The sequence below is a fragment of the Rutidosis leptorrhynchoides genome, chromosome 6 (assembly GCF_046630445.1).
Source record: "Rutidosis leptorrhynchoides isolate AG116_Rl617_1_P2 chromosome 6, CSIRO_AGI_Rlap_v1, whole genome shotgun sequence".
NCBI lineage: Eukaryota > Viridiplantae > Streptophyta > Magnoliopsida > Asterales > Asteraceae > Rutidosis > Rutidosis leptorrhynchoides.
In genome coordinates this window covers 368,346,209-368,371,166 of record NC_092338.1, presented here as the reverse complement: position 1 = coordinate 368,371,166, position 24,958 = coordinate 368,346,209, and the positions used below count along the sequence as shown (strand labels likewise).

Genomic DNA, 24,958 nt, shown 5'->3' with positions numbered 1-24,958 from the left:
AATAAATGGGTGTATAAGATCAAGTGAAATGGCGATGATTAAGTGGAGCGGTATCGTGCAAGACTTGTGGTTAAAGGATATGCTCAGAAAGAAGGTACGGACTTTAATGAAATATTTTCTCCTGTGATTCGACTTACAACAATTCGAGTAGTTCTAGCGATGTGTGCTATATTTGATTTGCATCTAGAGCAGCTAGATATGAAAACTGCATTTCTTCATGGAAATCTTGAAGAAGAAATTTATATGCTTCAACCAGAAGGTTTTGAACTACAAGGAAAAAAGAACTTGGTTTGCAGGTTAAAGAAATCTCTGTATGGTCTCAAACAGGCGCCGAGATGTTGGTACAAGAGATTTGATTCTTTCATAATGAGCCTTGAATATAACAGACTTTATGCAGACCCTTGTGCATATTTCAAGAGGTTTGGGGACAATGATTTTGTCATTTTGCTGTTATATGTAGACGACATGTTGGTTGCAGGCCCCAACAAAGATCGTATTAATAAGCTGAAGGTTCAATTGGCTAGGGAGCTTGAAATGAAAGACTTGGGTGCCGCAAACAAGATTCTAGGGATGCAAATTCACCGAGACAGAGATAATAGGAAGATTTGGCTTTCTCAAAAGAATTATTTGAGGAAAATCTTGGAGCGGTTCAATATGCAAGATAGTAAGCCAATCTCAACCCCACTTCCTACTAATCTCAAGTTATCCTCCGTTATGTATCCTAGCAGTAACCACGAGAGGAAGGAGATGTCTCGCGTACCGTATGCATCAGCAGTGGGAAGTTTAATGTTCGCAATGATATGTACAAGACCAGACATTTCACATGCAGTGGGAGTAGTTAGTCGGTACATGGCGAATCCTGGTAAAGAGCATTGGAATGCGGTAAAGAGGATCCTTAAATACATCAAGGGAACCTTAGATGTTGCATTATGTTATGGGGAACCAGAATTTATAGTCAAAGGGTATGTTGATTCAGATTATGCAGGTGATATCGATAAAAGTAAATCTACCACTGCATATGTTTTCACACTTTGTGGTGGAATAGTAAGCTGGGTTTCAAAACTGCAGTCAGTTGTAGCCACGTCAACAACAGAGGCAGAATATGTAGCAGCTACTCAAGCTACTAAAGAGGCAGTATGGTTGAAGATGTTGGAGGAGGAACTCGGGCACAAATAAAAGAATATCACTCTATTTTGTGACAACCAGAGTGCCTTGCATCTTGCAAGGAATCCGGCATTTCATTCAAAGACAAAGCATATACGAGTTCAGTATCACTTCGTTCGTGAGAAAGTGGAAGAAGGAACCGTGGATATGCAGAAAATTCATACTGACGACAATGTAGCTGATTTTCTAACAAAGTCAATCAACCGTGAAAAGTTTATTTGGTGCCGTTCCTCATGCGGCCTAGCAGAGACGTAAGCAACATCATTGGCAAGGAAGAATTATCGTGTGAAGATTTATTGTGATTCAATCAAATCTTCAAGTGAGAGATTGTTAAAATAATATTGGACGGTGGAATAGTGCATGGATGGAAGTAGTCAATTGCCACATGTATTTTGTGGTATTACTATTGTGTTGAAGACTTACTATCCTGCATAAGACTTTTGTGAATTTGCATTCACAACTCACCAACCCCATATTATATTAGTATAAATAGGCCTTCATGGAGACACATTTCTTGCATCAAAAAAAAAACACATTCTCCATTGTATACTAAAAGAGTTAAATAGAGAGTTAGTGAATATTAATCTCCTAATTACAAGAGATATAAAGATTAGTGCTTAACCTTGTAATTAGAGAGAAGTGTAATTCCTATTATTCTTGTTAGTGAAACGTTTATTTCCTTGCCCGTGGTTTTTACCCTATTGGGGTTTTCCACGTTAAATCTCGGTGTCTCTTTATTGTCGCTATTTCAATTATTACTAGCGGTTTGCTATAATTCGGTGTCGCTTTTCTCAATATGAAATTCATGCTATACAACAGTTAAAACGTAAGCTATGAAGAGGACGTAACAACTCAAAATCTTGAGATGAAAACTTAATTTTGAAAAGAGATAGTATTCAGTTTCAATCAACTCTTCGTGGTATGCATTACTTTCTTATCGTCTACATACTTTGCTAAATTGGTGCACTCGGTATAGTCCCCTGCTCCAAAAGAAATAGTGAAGCAGACCTTAGAAGTGGCAACATGAGTAAGTCAGTCAAAATGGATATAGGGTCTGAAAGGCCTTGGGTTAAGAGTGCCCCTTTGTGATGTGGTTCATTATATAGCATGTAATAAAGAAGGTCCAACAACAATACCATGTATTAGCTTCAGCTGCACCAACTTCTGTCCGAAAGCAATGGGAAAATGCAGCGTACTTTAAAGGTAACAATGAGTCAGCAAGGATGGAGTACACGTGTATGCCACCAACAGAGATCTTTGTTGTCCCTATCAGACATTGATCATAACCCTCTATAGAGTAAACCTGAGTGTTATCTCCACGAGGTTGGATTACGCATTTTCAACCACTAAGGATCTAGCGATTTCAGGGGTTGTGATGAAATAAAACCCTTTTTAATTACTTCTGATATATTCCAGTTTATAAGTGCCATCCACAGCAGAACCGCTTCATTCTTTAGATAATAAAATTAGACCCACTGAACTGTACAAACAAAATGTATGCTAATTAAAACAATATATTTTACAAAACAAATACTTATCAAATTGGAATTATACTTCAGCAACAGCATCAAAATCGGATTTCATGTGTTGACACCGCTAAATTGGTTGGAACTGAAGGAGCCAAAATATTCACAAATACATAATCGCAACAAATTTCAAATAGATGATGAATTTCGTCTATACGTGTGTGGATATTAAAACGCAATTTACTTACATACCTAGTTAGACAGAATCGATGATAGAATTTACGGATCCAAGATAGATGATGAAAGGTTCTTATGGCGATTCGTTTTTTGGTTTATCAATCGCATCTGATTGATTGCGAATCATATATCCATGTGTTTGAGTTTACACGAGATAGATCGGACATGAGCCGTATGAGAAGAAAGATTAGGGTTTTCTACAATAGTGTGTTTTGATTGTCTGTGTTAAGATGCCAACGCAGATAATAGGTAGATAATTAGGGTTAATTATGATTAAGTATAGGATTAATTAGATAATTAGGATTAATTATGATTAAGTATAGGATTAACATGTCAGCAAAAGTGATTAACGGGTAATTAAGGGCTGACACGTTGGATTATACTTCACGATTTATATAGGATTATAGATTATAGATTATAGATAGATAGATTATAGATTATAGACAGATTATAGATTATAGATTATAGATTATAGATAGATATAGATTTTTTCAAACTCATGAGCTATAAATTAGCTTAGTACAATTTAAATTTTTTTAATAATATTCCACCACGCATATATAAATAAATAGATAATTGTATCACAATTTCAAAATTTTGGGCTCTTCAAAAATTTGAATCATGTTCGATGACACATTTTTCACATATTTCGAAGACGCTTCTAAATAATAATAATAATAATAATAATAATAATTATTATTATTATTACCCTAATAATATAATATAATATAATATAATATAATATAATATAATATAATATAATATAATATAATATAATATAATATAATATAATATAATATAATATAATATAATATAATATAATATAATAGTTAATACTCAAAATAAGTTATTATATGTAATCATTAAATATTACATGATTAATAATATGTAACATTAATATATATTAAATTTAATAACAAGTTAAAATATAGTTGTTATAGTAATATTATTAGAACTTTTATTATTACTATTAATTTTTATATCAATATTATTATTATTATAAATATAAATAAAAGGTTATGATTATCAAAAATAAAGATGATAAATATAAATATTATTATATGATTGATAATTTAAATATTATTATAATTTATTATTATTATCTTTATCAATATTATTATTATTAATATCATTAATATTATTATATTATAGTTATTATTATTAGAAAATAATACAATCTATCATTTTTATCATTTATAATATTAGAAATGCTATTACTATTATTATTAATCAGTATTATTAATATTACTATATAGTATATAGATATAAAAGTTGATGTATTTATTTTGTTATATTATTATTAATACTACTAATATTATTGTTATCATTATTAATATAATTATTATTATAATTAATAGAAAAATTATAATTTTAGTTATTATTATGATTATCATTGTTATGATTACTAAAAATTATCATTTTTATTATTTTATTATTACTTTTATCATTATTTTTATTATTATTAACATTATTTTGAGATTATTATTATCAATATTATTATTATCAATCTTATTATTATTATTATTATTATTATTATTATTATTATTAGTATTTTAATTATTATTAATATATTTATATTATTAATTATATAAAGCCAGCTAATTACCAAAATTTGTTTAAATGTTGCTATCTGTTTTTAACTTATTTTTCTGTCCCATTGATCTACTTGATTGATTCTGTCAACAATCATCCATTATAAATCAATCGATCCGTTTGTGTTTATTCACTAGATTTTCTCTCATCAATTATCACTTGAGATTACTCCCATTCACTGAATCAAACTAAACTGTATCATTTATTTATTATTTTTTTTCAACAGCTCGTTATATCTCTGTTTCATATTTTATATTCAAAACTCGAAATCGAATGAATTATTAAAATCTAGAATTGCAGAGTTGTTAGCAATCCCTTTTGAAAACTTTCTGTAAAATTTTAAAGCTCAATTCATCATATCGAATTTCAATTTCTGAGTCAAATTTCGCTTCAAAAAAGTCAACTGAAGTGTTCATACTAAAATTCGAGTTAGCTTTAATGATTTTAGATCAATTGATGATCCAGATAGTTTATAGGGAAGATTTTCAACCTTTTTCATGTAGTAATCAAAATCTAAAACTGTCCAAATTTTAAGATTGATGTTTGAGTTCATAATTTGAAAAACGAGGCTGCTGTATTTTTTTTTATTTTTTTTTTGTTTGTTGTGTTTCTCTTTTCTGATAAATCGAAACACCACTTATGGTTCGTTCTTATTTTGTTTATAAACCAAGTTCCTAATTCGTAGTTATGATTGATTATTGGTTTGCCCGATTGGTTTGAAGAAGAAGAAAGTAAAAACACAGAAAAGATGGCTAAATAAGTTTGAATATGAATTAAAACAGAAAAGCAATAGCAGAGGAGTGGTTAAGGGATGGTTTGGGTTAGCGGGAGGTCGCAGGTTCGAGCCTCGTCTGGGGCCATTCTTTTTAGAAAAGCATTTTTGAAAGGGTATACACTTTAATTTTCATTTCCATTATTATTATTATTATTATTATTATTATTATTATTATTATTATTATTATTATTATTATTATTATTATTATTATTATTATTATTATTATAATTATTATTATTATTATTATTATTATGTTATTATTATTATTATTATTATTATTATTATTATTATTATTATTATTATTATTATTATTATTATTATTATTATTATTAATTAGTGTTATTACAAGTATTACTAATGTTATTATGATTATTATGATTATTAATTTTATCATTTTAAGTATTATTAACATTTTTATGATTAGGATTACGAATTTGTGTTATAGAAGCTTTAGTCATTAGTTTAGAAATTTAACACGAAGATTACGAATATAGAAATCTTGGATATAAATATTATTATGAAAATGATACAAATTATTATTATTTTCATTTATATTAATATTAGTACCATTTCTATAAATATTAGTAGTATTATTATTAAGATCATCATTATTATAATTATCAATATCATTATTATTAGAATTATAATTATTATTATAATTATAAATATAAGTATTAGGATAAAAATTATCATTTATTACTACTATGATAATAACTATTATAATTAGTATCATTATTTTTATTTTTATTAAAATTATTATTATTTTACTATCATTAAAATTATCATTATTATTATTATCAGTATTATCTATATCAATATTTTTAAAATAATTATAATTACTAAAATAAAAATTTTAATAGCATACTTAGAGTTATAAGTATGAAAATAAAGATCACATATATATATATATATATATATATATATATATATATATATATATATATATATATATATATATATATATATATATATATATATATATATATATATATATATATATATATATATATATATATATATATATATATATATATATATATATATCTTGTACACATAACTTAACTCTATTAACATTTATATATATAACATGAAAATATATAAATAAATAATGAAACTTATAACTTATTAAACATATAAATTACATCACTAATAATAATATATAAATTTATTCGATTACGATTATATATATATATATATATATATTAATGATTATACGAATGATAAAGGTTCGTGAATCTGAGGCCAACCCTGCATTGTTCATTGTTCAATGTCGTACTACAAAATACATTATCGTGAGTTTCATTTGCTCCTTTTTTAAATGTTTTGCAATATATATTTTTGGGACTGAGAATACATGCGCTGCTTTTATAAATGTTTTACGAAATAGACACAAGTAATCGAAACTACATTCTATGGTTAGATTATCGAATCGAATATGCCCCTTTTTAGCTTGGTAGCCTAAGAATTAGGGAAATGGCCCCCAATTGACGCGAATCCTAAAGATAGATCTATGGACCTTGACACGTCCCATTCGGGTTACGAATGCTTTAGTACTTCGATTATCATGTCCGATGAGAGTCCCATAATGATGGGGATATTCTATATGCATCATGTTAGTTCGGTTATCAAGCGTTCACCATATGAATGATTTTTATCTCTATGCAGTTTGCAAAATGCCTGATATGAGATGATGTTTATGAAAAATGAAATGAAAATCTTGTTGTCTATTAAATTAATGGAAATTATTGTTATGATAAACTAATGAACTCACCAACCTTTTGATTGACACTTGAAAGCATGTTTATTCTCAGGTTTGAAAGAAATCTTCCGCTGTGCATTTGCTCATTTTAGAGATATTACTTGGAGTCATTCATGACATATTTCAAAAGACGTTGCATTCGAGTCGTTGAATTCAACAAGATTATTATTAAGTTATTGATAGTTTGGATATATTATGAAATGGTATGCATGCCTGTCAACTTTCGATGTAATGAAAGTTTTTCTTTTAAAAACGAATGCAATGTTTGTAAAATGTATCATTTAAAGGTCAAATACCTCGCGATGTAACCAAATGTAATGTATTTGTCCAGATGGATTAGGACGGGTCATTAAAGGTGGTATTAGAGCGGTGGTCTTAGCGAACCAGGTCTTGCATTAGTGTGTCTAACTGATAGTTGTTTAGATGCATTAGTGAGTCTGGACTTCGACCGTTTCTGTATGTCAAAAGCTTTGCTTACCATTTTGTGTCAAAAATTACCTGCTTATCATCCTTAAAGTTTAGACACATCTTACTACATTGATTGCATGAATAGTGTATAGACAAGATTCGTATCTTAGCGTATCAGCTAATTCATATCTTAGCGTATCTGTTACTGTAAACTTTACCTGACATATTCCGTAAAATCATCTGTAATCTACAAAATCTTTTGTTCTATATATATAGATATTCTATGCAATTAGAATATCATCCGATAGCCGAAAATCATTTCATATCGAAAAATCCTCTTGTAACACCCGTTTTTCAGTTACACGTTATTTAGAGCGTCATTCGAAATACGAGGCATGTAAGCGTATATTTGGATCCCAAATAAAATTAGAGTTGATGTTCTAAAAATTTACCATTGGATAGTAAATCTCATTACGTTTCCAACGATATTTGGTTCATCAAAAACGGAGCTACGGTTTGAAAGTTACGACCAAAACAAGTTCAGTTTCAGGCTCAGTTCATTGGGACTCCGTCCAGACTTTGGGACTTCGTCCAAGAATGAAGGGTGGGACGCCGTCCGGCCATTTTGGACGCCGTCCAAAGTGCCTGACAGGACAGCAGCTGTATTTTAAAGGTTTTAAAAGAGGGTATTTGAGTCTTTTCACTTGGGGGTCGGTTTTGAGCCATTAAAACTGATCCACTCTCATTCTTATCCCTATTTCACCTTCTCAAACACTCTCATCAAACCCTAGTGATAGAGAGAGGTTCTAGCGAGAGATAGTTGGGGATTTGGAGAAGAAGAAGTGTGATTCGGGTCGGGTCTCAAGAGTTAAAGTTGTTCACCTCATTCACGGCTACGTGGTGGTAGTGTTGGTAAGCTCTAAATCCGAATTTCTTTGTTAAGATTATTGTTTGAGTTAAAGTTTGTGCTAGTTAGAGTTATAACCCATTTATTGTGAAGTTTGGGGTTTTTTGGGGAAGATTCATGTATGTAAACTCGAATTGGTGACTTAGGGTTTCAATTGATGGAATTGTTAGTTTGGACCTTGCATGTGTTAGTTAAACCTTAGAACACTTGTGTTGACTTGATTTTTGGGTGTAAACCCTAATCTAGGTCAAAATGGGTCGAATGGATATTTTGGGTCAAGTAAGCTTGATTCGGTGTCAAACTAAGTTATGGGTTAAGATTTGATGAACCAAGTATATAAATGTTTGATTCAAGTTTTAAATGGTATTTTGGAAAGTTAGTCACTAGCCGTTAGTGATTAAAGATGTTTTTGGGACTTATGTCAAAATGGGTTGACTTAGATGGGTCAAATTTGGTAATGACTTTAATTTTGGATTAATTGGATGATAAGCAATTTTGGTTAAGACCTAGATTGGTTTAAATGGTGTCAAATATAATTTTGGTTAAATTGTACTTGTTGGATGGGTCGGAATTACCACCCGTAGTGGTAATTGGTGAAGTCCACTTTATATGTCTAAATGGGCGGTTTGTGGTGATAGGTGTAAACCCTTGGTTAAGGGTGTTGAAGTTGAATTCTCTCGTAGAGAATGTATGTTGATTGTTTGTATATCTATATGCGTATTATAGGTAAAAGGTTTGCTCGGTTGCTTTTGGAGGCGATTTACGTTTATGACTTGTGCGGGCAATTCGAGGTGAGTGGAAAAATTATATGCGTAGGTATATAATGTATCTATTTGTTGTAGCGTAAAATGTTTAGTGTCGAGGTGTTAAGACACCACGTTTCACGTGAAGAGTGTAGCATCGAGGTGTTAAGATGCCACTCGGGTGTAGCATCGAGGTGTTAAAATGCCACCTAGGAGTGTAGTGTCGAGGTGTTAAGACACCACTTCGTAAAATAATGAGTGAATTATCGAGGTGTTAAGATGCCACTCGGGGTGAAGTGCCGAGGTGTTAAGGTGCCACCCTAGGGGTTAGTGGTGCGAGGTGTTAAGTGCCCTAACGGATGTTGTGAATACCGATGGCATTTTCGCGAGCGCCGTTCCCTTGTACTATTGGTTAACCATGGTTATTTGTGTTGTAGCGTAAGCATATTATATTTGTTCATATTATATATGCTTTTGTTATGCTAGCTTGATTATTGGAGGTTATAGCTTGTAATTGTGATGATAAGCTAATTATGTTGCTAGCATGTATGCGGTATGTGAGTAAGTGTTTGCAAGTAGGTATATTATATATGTATGTGTATAATTATTGCATTCACTAAGCCTCGACTTACCCCTCTCGTTGTTTACCTTTTTACAGGTATTGTGTTATTGATGCTAGCTAGTTGTTAGACTAGACGTGCAGGAGCGGTTGGGCTTGATGGGGTAGCTTTCGGATAATTGGACGCGGATGGGGGTTTTAGTAGTCCCCGGGATTATGCTCTTGGTATCGGGTTGGGTTGTAGAGTTCTAATCCGTCTAAAGAGATAAATGGGTCGAAACTACTACTTTATTTGTAAAACGGGTCATTGTGAGCCCGGGGTTGTAAAACTTGTTTTTATGGTGGCAATATCTTAGTTTTACTTAATATGTCATATTGTGAAAATGGTTTCGTTGAAAAGTGTCGGGGAGCGAGTTTTTCGCTCGCGTGTAAACAAAAACTGATCAGTACTTTTTAGTTCATTGGGACGCTGTCCCAAATCCTTGGACGCCGTCCCAGTTGTAAAGGCTGGACGCCGTCCCGATTTCTGGACGCCGTCCAGATGGGCAGTCACAGAAATTTTTTTTTTGTGTCGTGTTTTTGGTAAATCAATGTTGGGTTGTTACAAGTGGTATCAGAGCATAGTCTAAGGGAATTAGGTGACCTTGGAATAGGTGCCTAGTCTTAGACTTATTGACAGTGGTGCGTTATTTGCGAGACTTGTAGGAGTATGGGTCGGATTGAGATTTGTTAGTGCCTTAGAGTAGGTGACTAACTAGGACTAGTGCTTGTCCAATGTGGGATTATGTGGGGCCTTATTTCGTGAGTAAATTAGTGCCTTAGATTGTTAGTGCCTAAGGTAAGTAGGCGAACGGGGACGTTGATTTAGTGATAGTCACCTAGGCTGTAGGATGACGTGTTATTGCGGTGTACTTGTGTATATTTATTATTATGTTGTATATAGGTGTATATATACAGGTATCTTTTGTGCGGTATCCTAGGGATGAATCTATTGGGGAGATTTGTATGTTTGGCGGTTTTGAGTGATCAAGTTCACGGTAAGGACTTTGGTCATTCGGGTACTAGGAGTTATCGCGTGTTATTTTGTGTGAATGTTGCGTCAGTCCGGGTAAAGTACTTTGCGTGACCATGTGGAAATGGTAAGGTACGCATTTGTAATAGTGACCGATCACCATTATTACGAAAGTGTATCTTGACATCAAGCATGACATGACGAGTACCGAACGGAGGAAACGTGACATGGTTAGGGTAGATTCGGGATAAATGAGGAATCTTTATTGGTTCCTAAGTGATAGTTGTCTCGGGTGATGTGCTTGTAGTCGCATCGGGTTCGTTGCGAGTCGTGAAGTGTTACGATGGATTCGGTTAGTTAAGTGAGTGAGCCAACTCACAAGTTTGGTGCGTGCTTAGCCACCCTAAGTAGTGGTTGCATTATTGAGATTGTTATTGGTTTTAGTTATCCATCGTAACTAGGAAGATCGATTTACGTTTGCGTGTGTGCGACGAGGACTTGAATTCTGTAATGGAATGCGACAAGTCTAATGATTGTAGTTTTGAGTTACACTCGGTAGAGTGTGTGGTTAGAGAATCGTGTTAGGATTCTTGTTGTGAGTCGCCGTGGAATTGGCGAATCGTGGAGTCTTCGGGTCGTTAAACTCATGGGAGTGGGACCCGTGTAATGTTGATTGCGTTAGTGTGTTGTAGATTATAGGGCAACATTCCTAATGGAATATCCCTTGTAGTAGTGGTTTTATCGAGATGTAGAAGGGTGTAAGACTTGGTATCCCCGATTATCTCCTTGTGTTAGATGAAGGGCCTCATTAGGCTATATCGTTTGGCCTTGTGGAAACTGCGGGTAGCATGTGATCGCTAGGAACTTTCAATAAGATAATAAACCGTAAGGTTGTCGGGTAGGTATGACTTCGGGTCATTATTATAGAGAGATGGGTGACATCGGGTGTATGGAACCTAAAGATCGATTTTCTAAAATTCATTTGATTGTGGTGGGAGTCTGCATGACACTGCGTCAGGTGCCTTTTTATACCTGCTAGTGTAATGTTTAACTCCGGTAGTGGTGTGATCACTTTGTGCTTAGGGTGCCCGTGAGATACCCTTGGAAGCATCGGAGATTATAATACTGATCGACGGGTGATGGTAATTCGACGGTTGCGAAAGTCGAAGTTTAAGAGCATTGTGACGAATACTTCTTATGAAGTGACGGGTGAGCGAATCTTGTTGCTCTTAAGTGATAGACGGGTAGAGATGACCGGTGAGCCGGTGACAGACTTAATGGTCGGTTAGTCTGAAGGATATGATGAAGTGTTGACATTGTGGTGGACGCAATTATGGTGTCAGAATTGGTCACTCTTCTCCATGAGAGTGAGCAATTGTTGAAAAAGTTCGTTGCGTGGAAGGGAGGGTGATCTCGACTGAGATGCACGACTGAGTAAGCGGAGTGACATATGCCTAGGCTTAGAGGCATATGTAGGACTTTGGTGGAGTTTGCTTTTCAAACAATTAAGGTAGTTAGTTGTGAATTGTGGTATGAATGTGCGATGTCATTGCGTGTACGACGTCTCAAGTGATTGTGCCTGTCAGCTCTGAGAGCTTAAAGTGAATTTGCGGTGAATTGATGTTTATGACCAACGGTGACAATGGTCAGGTGTGATGTGGAATTTCAATTCCGCGGGATGTTATCATCTTGGCGGTAAGAATAGGGAGATAAATCCTAAGTGGGGGAGTTTTTACTGTCGCCAAAGGAAAACTCCAGTGGTGTTATGTATAGTGAAATGTCGGAGCGTACCGTGCTAAGCCTCAATAGGTATTCGGAGTTCCTAACGAGGAAGAGTGACGGGTTGCTAATGTCGACTCGAGATCGTGCTTTACGATTGTGAGTTACAACTCTGGAATGTTATGCGTGAAGATTGTGATGATGGGATCGAAGGAAGTGTAAGACTTCCTATGTAAGGTGGTCGTGTAGTACCAATGTGCGGTATGAGACCAAATGTGAAGTTTGAGATCCTGGAGTGAGAGAATGAAGTGTCGTTGCGAGTGCTCCCGTAGTGAAAAATCTGGGTTGTCATGAAACTCGGACAGTATAATTGAATGAGAACGAGTTCGATATCGTGGCGAATATCGTATTTTCCCTGTCGGGAAACGCAATCGTGAAGATTGTCAGTGGATTATTCCACTTTATGGACGAAAGTGAGGCGGAGAGTGTCGATTTTGACTGTCTCACATCGAGACACACAGATGTTGTTTGTTTGCGAGAGTGTGCTCCCTAGTGATGCGACTGTTAGTTGCATTGAAATGTTGAGACCATCCTTAACGGACGGTCTAGGTAGGAAAGTTCACCCGGCGTGGTGAATATTTTTGTGAGCCGTGTGGCGAATTGCGGAAATTTTGTGATGATGATTCGCCGTTGACGGGATTTTGGTATACGAATAGCTTCTATGCTAGTACTAGGAAGCCGTATTGTATGGTTCAGAGGAGAAACCCTATGACGATGTGTTGATGTTTCGTCTAATTCATGGTGTATTATTGTCGTCCTGGATTAATCCAGTGACGTATAGTCGTGTGTGGATCGATCGGGGGGAAAGTGGTGCTTCTTAAGTGTTATTGCGGAGTTATTAAAATTTTTTCGTTGAAGGAATGATCCGGTGTAGAGCCGGAGGGAGTTTGGTTCTTGGCCTAAAGAATATTCAGGAATGATCGGTCGAGTAGTACGGTTATCAACCGAATGAGTACGAAATTTTAAGGAAGCATGAATCCTTCTCGATTTGGATTAATGTAAGACTTGGTTCGCAGCGTAGTGAATTTAGAAGATCGCATAGGGCGATATAGTTATGGATGACGCTTGTTGCGTGTTGCAGCCGTGAGAACTTGAAGGAAAATGTGGTATTTTTCGTATTTCCTAAATAGAAATTCTGGACGTTGAGTGTATGAGATATCGTTTATTGCGGTAGTGCACGCTAGTGATCATTAGCGTGTGGTGGGATCTTAGAATTCACGGATGATGTTATGGATGACGGGCTTTGTTGTGTTTTGTAGGAATCATGAGGTGTGACGACGATGGTTGCCGGTGAATTGTCCTTCTTTTAGGACGATTGTGAAGTACGGTTGTTGTATTATGATGCGTTAGTGCACGAAGCGAGGATTCGGATGAGTTTACTACTTGTGTGACTCCGCGTTGGAAGCGGAAATGTTCGTGGGAGAAGTGCTTAACTTCTAGTGTTTGTGCGGATCACGAGGACGCGATCCAATTTAAGTAGGGGAGAGTTGTAACACCCGTTTTTCAGTTACACGTTATTTCGAGCGTCATTCGAAATACGAGGCATGTAAGCGTATATTTGGATCCCAAATAAAATTAGAGTTGATGTTCTAAAACATTACCATTGGATAGTAAATCTCATTACGTTTCCAACGATATTTGGTTCATCAAAAACGGAGCTACGGTTTGAAAGTTACGACCAAAACAAGTTCAGTTTCAGGCTCAGTTCATTGGGACTCCGTCCAGACTTTGGGATGCCATCCAAGAATGAAGGGTGGGACGCCGTCCGGCCATTTTGGACGCCGTCCAAAGTGCCTGACAGGCCAGCAGCTGTATTTTAAAGGTTTTAAAAGAGGGTATTTGAGTCTTTTCACTTGGGGGTCGGTTTTGAGCCATTAAAACTGATCCACTCTCATTCTTATCCCCATTTCACCTTCTCAAACACTCTCATCAAACCCTAGTGAGAGAGAGAGGTTCTAGCGAGAGAGAGAGTTGGGGATTTGGAGAAGAAGAAGTGTGATTCGGGTCGGGTCTCAAGAGTTAAAGTTGTTCACCTCGTTCACGGCTACGTGGTGGTAGTGTTGGTAAGCTCTAAATCCGAATTTCTTTGTTAAGATTATTGTTTGAGTTAAAGTTTGTGCTAGTTAGAGTTATAACCCATTTATTTTGAAGTTTGGGGGTTTTTGGGGAAGATTCATGTATGTAAACCCGAATTGGTGACTTAGGGTTTCAATTGATGGAATTGTTAGTTTGGACCTTGCATGTGTTAGTTAAACCTTAGAACACTTGTGTTGACTTGATTTTTGGGTGTAAACCCTAATCTAGGTCAAAATGGGTCGAATGGGTATTTTGGGTCAAGTAAGCTTGATTCGATGTCAAACTAAGTTATGGGTCAAGATTTGATGAACCAAGTATTTAAATGTTTGATTCAAGTGTTAAATGGTATTTTGGAAAGTTAGTAACTAGCCGTTAGTGATTAAAGATGTTTTTGGGACTTATGTCAAAATGGGTTGACTTAGATGGGTCAAATTTGGTAATGACTTTAATTTTGGATTAATTGGATGATAAGCAATTTTGGTTAAGACCTAGATTGGTTTAAATGGTGTCAAATATAATTTTGGTTAAATTGTACTTGTTGGATGGGTCGGAATTACCACCCGTAGTGGTAATTGGTGAAGTCCACTTTATGTGTCTAAATGGGCGGTTTGTGGTGATAGGTGTTAACCCTTGGTTAAGGGTGTTGAAGTCGAATTCTCTCGTAGAGAATGTATGTTGATTGTTTGTATATCTATATGCGTATTATAGGTAAAAGGTTTGCTCGGTTGCTTTTGGAGGCGATTTACGTTTATGACTTGTGCGGGCAATTCGAAGTGAGTGGAATAATTATATGCGTAGGTATATAATGTATCTATTTGTTGTAGCATAAAATGTGTAGTGTCGAGGTGTTAAGACACCACGTTTCACGTGAAGAGTGTAGCATCGAGGTGTTAAGATGCCACTCGGGTGTAGCATCGAGGTGTTAAGATGCCACCTAGGAGTGTAGTGTCGAGGTGTGAAGACACCACTCCGTAAAATAATGAGTGAATTATCGAGGTGTTAAGATGCCACTCGGGGTGAAGTGCCGAGGTGTTAAGGTGCCACCCTAGGGGTTAGTGGTGCGAGGTGTTAAGTGCCCTAATGGATGTTGTGAACACCGATGGCATTTTCGCGAGCGCCGTTCCCTTGTACTATTGGTTAACCATGGTTATTTGTGTTGTAGCGTAAGCATATTATATTTGTTCATATTATATATGCTTTTGTTATGCTAGCTTGATTATTGGAGGTTATAGCTTGTAATTGTGATGATAAGCTAATTGTGTTGCTAGCATTTTTGCGGTATGTGAGTAAGTGTTTGCAAGTAGGTATATTATATATGTATGTGTATAATTATTGCATTCACTAAGCCTCGGCTTACCCCTCTCGTTGTTTACCTTTTTACAGGTATTGTGTTATTGATGCTAGCTAGTTGTTAGACTAGATGTGCAGGAGCGGTTGGGCTTGATGGGGTAGCTTTCGGATAATTGGACGCGGATGGGGGTTTTAGTAGTCCCCGGGATTATGCTCTTGGTATCGGGTTGGGTTGTAGAGTTCTAATCCGTCTAACGAGATAAATGGGTCGAAACTGCTACTTTATTTGTAAAACGGGTCATTGTGAGCCCGGGGTTGTAAAACTTGTTTTTATGGTGGCAATATCTTAGTTTTACTTAATATGTCATATTGTGAAAATGGTTTCGTTGAAAAGTGTCGGGGAGCGAGTTTTTCGCTCGCTTGTAAACAAAAACTGATCAGTACTTTTTAGTTCATTAGGACGCCGTCCCAGTTGTAAAGGCTGGACGCCGTCCCGATTTCTGGACGCCGTCCAGATGGGCAGTCACAGAAATTTTTTTTTTGTCGTGTTTTTGGTAAATCAATGTTGGGTTGTTACACCTCTATTCAATCGTATGAAATGGAACTCTCCACTAGTTCAAGTCCCTCGAATTCCGAAATGGAATCCCAATCAAGCTCCGAAAGCAGTGTGACCGGAATGGATCAACCAATCAGCCATCATCTATTCTGGATGAATTGGGGATGGGTTCATAGTCTACTTGATCACTGGAGACAAGAAGAAGGTGATCCCTTCCACCCACCTTATTTCCCTCTCAACGAGGAACCTGAAGCACTTACCGATGAACCTATCCGAAACACCATTTTTCGCCTCATTTCCAGAGTATCTCGTCACGATTATATACTATACCAAATTCTAGATCTTATTTATCCGCTCATCCGAACAGACAATCACCCAGGTGTAATAGAAGAAGTCAACGAGCTTCACGCCCGGGTAGTAGTTTTGGAGAATATGGTGCAAAGGTTACAAGCACCAGCAACAACACCAAAAGTACCATCACCACCACCAACAGTAACATCCGCATCCCACACCTCGACATCACAATCTGTACCTCGAGCATCAACATCGTACTTACCATAGATACCAAGGAGTACTAATAAGAATCAACGATGAAGTATTGATTCATAACTTCATTGGAGAACTATTAGGCGGCGATTATGTAATCTCTAAAGTCTTAGAGACTATTTATTTTAGCTCAAACCAAAAAGCAAATGAGATTAATATCATATTAACTCATAAATCCATGATTACATCTGAAGAAAATATACATGTATATATGTTTTCATAAGGATTGTAATTAATTTTTTTTTGTACAAACTGTTAATGGTGAAAATATTTTAACGGGTAGGTAATACCCGAGGAATATTTAGATTTTACATTAATAAGTTACACTGTACATTCTTCGAATCTGATTCAACAGTCATTTACTATCCTACTTACATCCACCGATATACGTATTCGTTCACCACAGAATAACCATTTTCATCCAATTTCATATTTGGATTTTGATTTACCAGAATCCAACAAATGGCATAATGAAGAAAACATTGGACAAAATAAAATTTGTTAGAAACAAACAAATTAACTATGAGAAATTTTGTTAAGAATCTATGCTAACTGTTCCTAGCTAACTATTCCTAGCTAACTGATTACATTTTATTTATCGCAATTTAATTATCGCAATTTATATTCTCGTAATTTTATTTATCGTCATTTAATTTCTGTTATTTATTTTACGCACTTTAAATATCGGGACACGTATACAAGGTTTTGACATATCATATCGACACATCTATATATATTATTTGGAATAACCATAGACACTCTATATGCAGTAATGCTTGAGTTAGCTATACAGGGTTGAAGTTGATTCTACAATAATATATATACTTTGAGTTGTGATCGAGTCTGAGACATGTATACAATGGGTCACGATACGTATTAATTAATTCGAATATTATATATGAATTATTGAATTACTAACTATGGACTACCAACATTGGACAATTAAAAATGAATTAAAATATTGATTATAACATATGAAACTAAACATTTCTTCAAGTTTGCCACTTGATTTCATCTTAAACCTCATTTGTATCTTGACGATTACAATCTGCGTTTAAACCTTTCATGATTCTTGAAAACACCTCAATCGAGAGGATGAACCAACCACACTTCATCTACGGAAGAAAAAACTGATGCATATAGTTATGCACCTGAAAACACTCGGAACTTGAATAAACGTTTAAAACGTATCTGTGTTAGCTCCTTGGCGTTGTTATTACCGAAAATAACTTTGCAACTCCTGTTCAAATTAGCCAATTTTGTCACAGCTCCAGCAAGACAACTTCGACTTTTCGTTCGAAACAATCTTATTATAACCTTGATATATAAGTTTGCCTTTCATCATCGTTACCGAAGAACCGTTTATATTCCACCACATTAGCAGTAAACTTACCAGCAACTTCATTACTTATTGGCTTAAGTCTCTCCGAAGAACCATTATATTTGATCGTTAAAATCTATTCATATACTCATCCACATCTTATAACGAGAATTACCACATCAATTACCGAGGATTAGCAATCAGTATTTTGAAATCTCGCTGCATGTCTACATCAACAATTATATGTATACATATAACCTTTATCTCTTAGAATTATGACCTTCCATTCTGAAATTATGAAAAGCACCCAGTCTGCGAATCAATACTCTAAATTTTGAAAAGTTGAATGAAGCAACAAAAAATGTAAACGACCATAACAGCCAAAAGTTTGATGATAAAGAATGGTATGTTGGCAAAGCTCAGAAATGTTGGAACTGGAAAACGGATTGAGCAAACCACGAAGGAGGCTGTGGAAAAATCACAAAGATTAAACCTGCCTTCAAAGAATCCAAATGATTCAGTATCTGCTGAAGTCATTAACGAACATCTTGCTCCTGACTCTAAACCTTTACGGACAAATCTTCTTCACCCATCGATATTAGAAATTCTAAGATAACATCGTATCTTTCCTTATAAATATCCTCGATATTTTTGAAGATATTTTCATAACTATTCTTATCTAAAATCATTTATCTCTTTGCGATATCGGTGTTATATCAGAAATGAAATTATTTTAGTTACTAAATTCTGAAGTATTCGAATTTAAAATATGAATGTTTTTGAAGTAATGTTGGGAACTGACACGTGAGTTAGTATAATATAGTGACACTTGATCAACGTGATTATATTACAGTAAGTCATGCTGAGTTTCTAATGGGACATGATGATTCACAGATCATAACGTCATCATGTGTCATATTACACGACTCTTGTATTCTATTTAACCTCAAAAATATCAAGAAAATATTTTCTTGATGATTCGGTCTTTTCTGGATATTCTGGTAATTTGACAAATCAAATCGAGCTACTACCTTTTCTTTCTACTTTACATATTATGATAATTCGAAACTTCATACCTACGAATTTTGGACCATTACTCGTTTTACTAGAGGTCGAGAAGAGAATAAAAAGGTAAAGAGCTCCAAAATATAATAAAAAATATAAAGCCCAATAACAACACGGAGGTTACAAACTGTGGATATTAATACGAATAGCAATATAAAGACACGGTATAATTAAGAATAGTATCACCCCAAGATAATAGTAGAAGTAAACAGATTCTTCTGGTGAAAGATTGAAAAGAAGGATGATATCAAGGATTAGAACTAGATTAAGCATTTTCACAATCTTTTGGATGTATGAACTAAGAAAGAAAGTATAGGAATGGTGAGAATAATGGAACGAAAGAGCTTAATTTATAATGGAAATATTAGACAGAGTAATCGAGGCAGATCACCGTATTTAATTATAGAGATCTTAATTTCCTTACTCGCCGAAGAATCAAATCTTTTTGATTTCGAAGATTTTCAATAAATCCCTTGGATTCCGGAATTCAACCATGACTAGTCAAAAGTTATGATGAAACTTGTCATTCTCATTTCACTCTTTTGTGATAGCTTCACTCACCCGCTTCGAATAATCGAATTGTTTTATCCATATTACTCAATGATGATAAAACTAAAATTATCAGCTCGTATGTGTCATGAAAACATTCTTATTGTCAGCCATGACGACCTCACTAAAATTTCGGGACGAAATTTCTTTAACGGGTAGGTACTGTGACGACCCGAAAATTTCTGACCAAATTTAAACTTAATCTTTATATGTTTCCAACATGATAAGCAAAGTCTGTAATATAAGAGTCTCAAAAATTTTGAACTACGTTCATGTATTCAATTACCCTTTGGCTATTTCCCAACGATTCATGAACATTTACATATAAATAAATATATACATATTAATTGAAAACGTTAAAAACGTATTAAGTGTATGATACCGTACATTAAACTTATTGGTGTGAATATCTAATTGATATATTTAACTACGAAGTCAAAAGATAATATCAAACGATTGAACTAGAAGATATTTTAACATTTATAAACCTCATCAATATTGTGATATTGTTAAGGGTCTCGGTTGTGAGGTCCACGATGATTTGAGAAATCTTTCCTTTTTAACAATATTCGGAATAAATGATAAAGTAATCTACAAGGGAGAACAAAGTATCAATTAACAGGAATTAGGAAAAAGTTAGTGGAGATTCCTGCTTAATATTCAATGCATACTTTACAATAATTTCCTCGTGACTTTCGATAAGATAAATGTACAGCTTCCATATTAATTAATGTGAAGAAAATGAATATCGACGTTATATATTAAAATAATTTCATGTACTTAACTATTTATTTAACCTTCGACCAACCCCGACGATTCATGAATAATTGTTGTAAATGATAATGTATATATATATATATATATATATATATATATGTGTGTGTGTATATATATGTATATAAATTCATATAATAATTTAATACAAACTTAATCATCAGAGTTAAATATGTAACAATATATATATTCAAGATAAAAGGTTGTTATTAATAAGAATCTATATATAAATATATATATGATTTCTATACATAAATATTATTATATGTATAATGTAATATATATTAAAAGGATAAAAATTTAATACTCAAAATAAGTTATTATATATAATCATTAAATATTACATGATTAATAATATGTAATATTAATATATATTAAATTTAATAACAAGTTAAAATATAGTTGTTATAGTAATATTATTAGTACTTTTATTATTACTATTAATATTAATATCAATATTATTATTATTATAAATAAAAATAAAAGGTTATGATTATCAAAAATAAAGATGATAAATATAAATATTATTATAAGATTGATAATTTAAATATTATTATTATTTATTATTATTATTATATTTATCAATATTATTATTATTATTATTATCATTAATATTATTATATTATAGTTATTATTATTAGAAAATAATACAATCTATCTATAATTTAAATATTATTATTATTTATTATTATTATATTTATCAATATTATTATTATTATTATTATTATTATCATTAATATTATGATTTCTATACATAAATATTATTATATGTATAATGTAATATATATTAAAAGGGATAAAAATTTAATACTCAAAATAAGTTATTATATATAATCATTAAATATTACATGATTAATAATATGTAATATTAATATATATTAAATTTAATAACAAGTTAAAATATAGTTGTTATAGTAATATTATTAGTACTTTTATTATTACTATTAATATTAATATCAATATTATTATTATTATAAATATAAATAAAAGGTTATGATTATCAAAAATAAAGATGATAAATATAAATATTATTATAAGATTGATAATTTAAATATTATTATTATTTATTATTATTATATTTATCAATATTATTATTATTATTATTATTATCATTAATATTATTATATTATAGTTATTATTATTAGAAAATAATACAATCTATCTATAATTTAAATATTATTATTATTTATTATTATTATATTTATCAATATTATTATTATTATTATTATTATCATTAATATTATTATATTATAGTTATTATTATTAGAAATACCACTTATGGTTCGTTCTTATTTTGATTATAAACCAAGTTCCTAATTCGTAGTTATGATTGATTATTGGTTTGCCCGATTGGTTTGAAGAAGAAGAAAGTAAAAACACAGAAAAGATGGTTAAATAAGTTTGAATATGAATTAAAACAGAAAAGCAATAGCATAGGAGTGGTTAAGGGATGGTTTGGGTTAGCGGGAGGTCGCGAGTTCGAGCCTCGTTTGGGCCATCCTTTTTAGAAAAGCATTTTTGAAAGGGTATACACTTTAATTTTCATTTTCATTATTATTATTATTATTATTATTATTATTATTATTATTATTATTATTATTATTATTATTATTATTATTATTATTATTATTATTATTATTATTGTTGTTATTATTATTATTATTGTTATTATTATTATTATTATTATTATTATTATTATTATTATTATTATTATTATTATTATTATTATTATTATGTTGTTGTTATTATTATTATTATTATTATTATTATTATTATTATTATTATTATTATTATTAATTAGTGTTATTACAAGTATTACTAATGTTATTATGATTATTAATTTTATCATTTTAATTATTATTAACATTTTTATGATTAGGATTACGAATTTGTGATAGAAGCTTTAGTCATTAGTTTAGAAATTTAACACGAAGATTACGAATATAGAAATCTTGGATATAAATATTATTATGAAAATGATACAAATTATTATTATTTTCATTTATATTAATATTAGTACCATTTCTATAAATATTATTAGTATTATTATTATTAAGATCATCATTATTATAATTATCAATATCATTATTATTAGAATTATAATTATTATTATAATTACAAATATAAGTATTAGGATAAAAATTATCATTTATTACTACTATGATAATAACTATTATAATTAGTATCATTATTATTATTTTTATTAAAATTATTATTATTTTACTATTATTAAAATTATCATTATTATTATTATCAGTATTATCTATATCAATATTTTTAAAATAATTATAATTACTAAAATAAAAATTTTAATAGCGTACTTAGAGTTATAAGTATGAAAATAAAGATTATATATATAAATATATCTTGTACACATAACTTAACTATATTAACATTTATATATATAACTGATGTTAAAGCTAAGGGGTATAAAATACTATTAAATTTTAGCAGGAAATACTATTAAATACGATATAATTTTACACAAGATATTTATTTATTTATAGAATGGATATACTTAAACCTTGCTACAACACTTATAGGCAGTGTACCTAATCGTACAGTAGTGTAGTTTTTAGTAAGTTCGGTTCGTTCCACAGGGAATCTTTTTAAACAAAGCTTAACGCTATATTAGTTTACTTTTATAAAAATACAAATATATATATAAGTAATATTATTATTATAAAGGGGGGTTTTTACCGTTTAATGACCGGTTTATCGATTTTAAAACTTTAGTCGCAGTTAAAACCAAATGTAAAATAATAAATAAAAGACTTAATTTAAAGCGTAAAGTAAATAACGATAATGAAATTGCGAATAATAAAAGTGCGATAAAATAAACTTGCGATAATTAAAAAGTACGATAATTAAAAGTGTAATTAAATACAATAACAATAAAAATGCGATAATTAGAAGTGCAATTAAATATAAAATAAAGGAAATTAAATATGAAATAAAAGAATTATGCTTATTTAAACTTCCGTAATCATGATGTTTGACGTGTTGATTTTAGTTTTATGCCCATGGGTTAATTGTCCTTTGTCCTGGATTATTTAATATGTCCGTCTGGTTTTTGTCCATAACAGTCCATCAGTCATAAATATAAAGTGCGAGTGTCCTCGTCAAATTATCCTTATACCCGAAGTTAAATATTCCAACTAATTGGGGACTTAAACTGTAACAAGATTTTAATACTTTGTTTAATAATTACACCAGGATGTCGACTGAGTGTAATCCAAGGTTTTAATATTTTGTTATCAATTATACCAAGTGTCCTTGTACATAATTTCACCCCTGTTTTAATTATTCTAATGGCTATTAATCCATTCCCGTGTCCGGTTAAATGAACGATTATTCGTACATATAAATACCCCGCCCATCGTGTCCGATCGAGTGTATATGGTAATTTATAGGAACGCCCAATTGTAAATCTTTATATTAACATTAACAAACTATCATTTAGTTAAACAAATATAAAGCCCATTAATAGCCCATAGTCTAATTTCCACAAGTGTCGTTCTTTTATCCAAACCCCAATTATGGTACAAAGCCCAATTACCCAATTTTAGTAATTAGCCCAACATCATGATTACTTCGGATTAAATAAGCATAATAATAACTTAGCTACGAGACATTAATGTAAAAAGGTTGAACATAACTTACAATGATTAAAAATAGCGTAGCGTTACACGGACAGAATTTCGACTTACACCCTTACAATATTCGCTAACATACCCTTATTATTAGGATTAAAATTAAAATTAAAATTAAAATTAAAATATAAATATAAATATATACGATATAGATAGAGAGATGGATATTTGATGGATGAAAAATGCTCAGAATTTGGTTGCTTTTATAGGGAGTTTCGTATTTTGGGGTTCCGCGACTCGCGGCATTTTTGGCCTTCAAACTCCGCGAGTCGCGGAGATTGAAATTACAGCTCAGTCCCTTTTGGAGTCTTTCTTGCCGACGGTTTTAAATATAAATATAATATATTAAATAATTATAAGAATTATTTAAATATTATATTATATTTATGTGCATAGTTGACTTGTAATTTTTAGTCCGTTGCGTCGAGCGTTGAGAGTTGACTCTGGTCCCGGTTCCGGATTTTCGAACGTCCTTGCGTACAATTTTATATTTTGTACTTTGCGTTTTGAATCTTGTAATCTTGTAATTTCGAGACGTTTCTTATCAATAATTGGAACCTCTTTGATTGTCTTTTGTACTTTTGAGCTTTTTGGTCGTTTGCGTCTTCAATTCGTCGAATCTGTCTTTTGTCTTCACCTTTTAATATTTAAACGAATATCACTTGTAAATAGAACAATTGCAACTAAAAGCTTGTCTTTCTTGAGGAATAATGCTATGAAATATAT

The 24,958-nt window shown here is 32.2% G+C and overlaps 1 long non-coding RNA gene across 1 annotated transcript; it reads right to left on the bottom strand.

Moving 5' to 3' along the window:
- Nucleotides 1-1,978: 1,978 nt before the first annotated feature.
- Nucleotides 1,979-3,074, bottom strand: LOC139856132 (uncharacterized). Its single transcript, XR_011761687.1, has 3 exons — nt 2,883-3,074; nt 2,301-2,644; nt 1,979-2,144 (listed from the first exon to the last, which is right to left on the bottom strand). It is a non-coding gene; the product is annotated as an uncharacterized lncRNA (long non-coding RNA).
- Between the last annotated feature and the right edge of the window lie 21,884 nt (nt 3,075-24,958).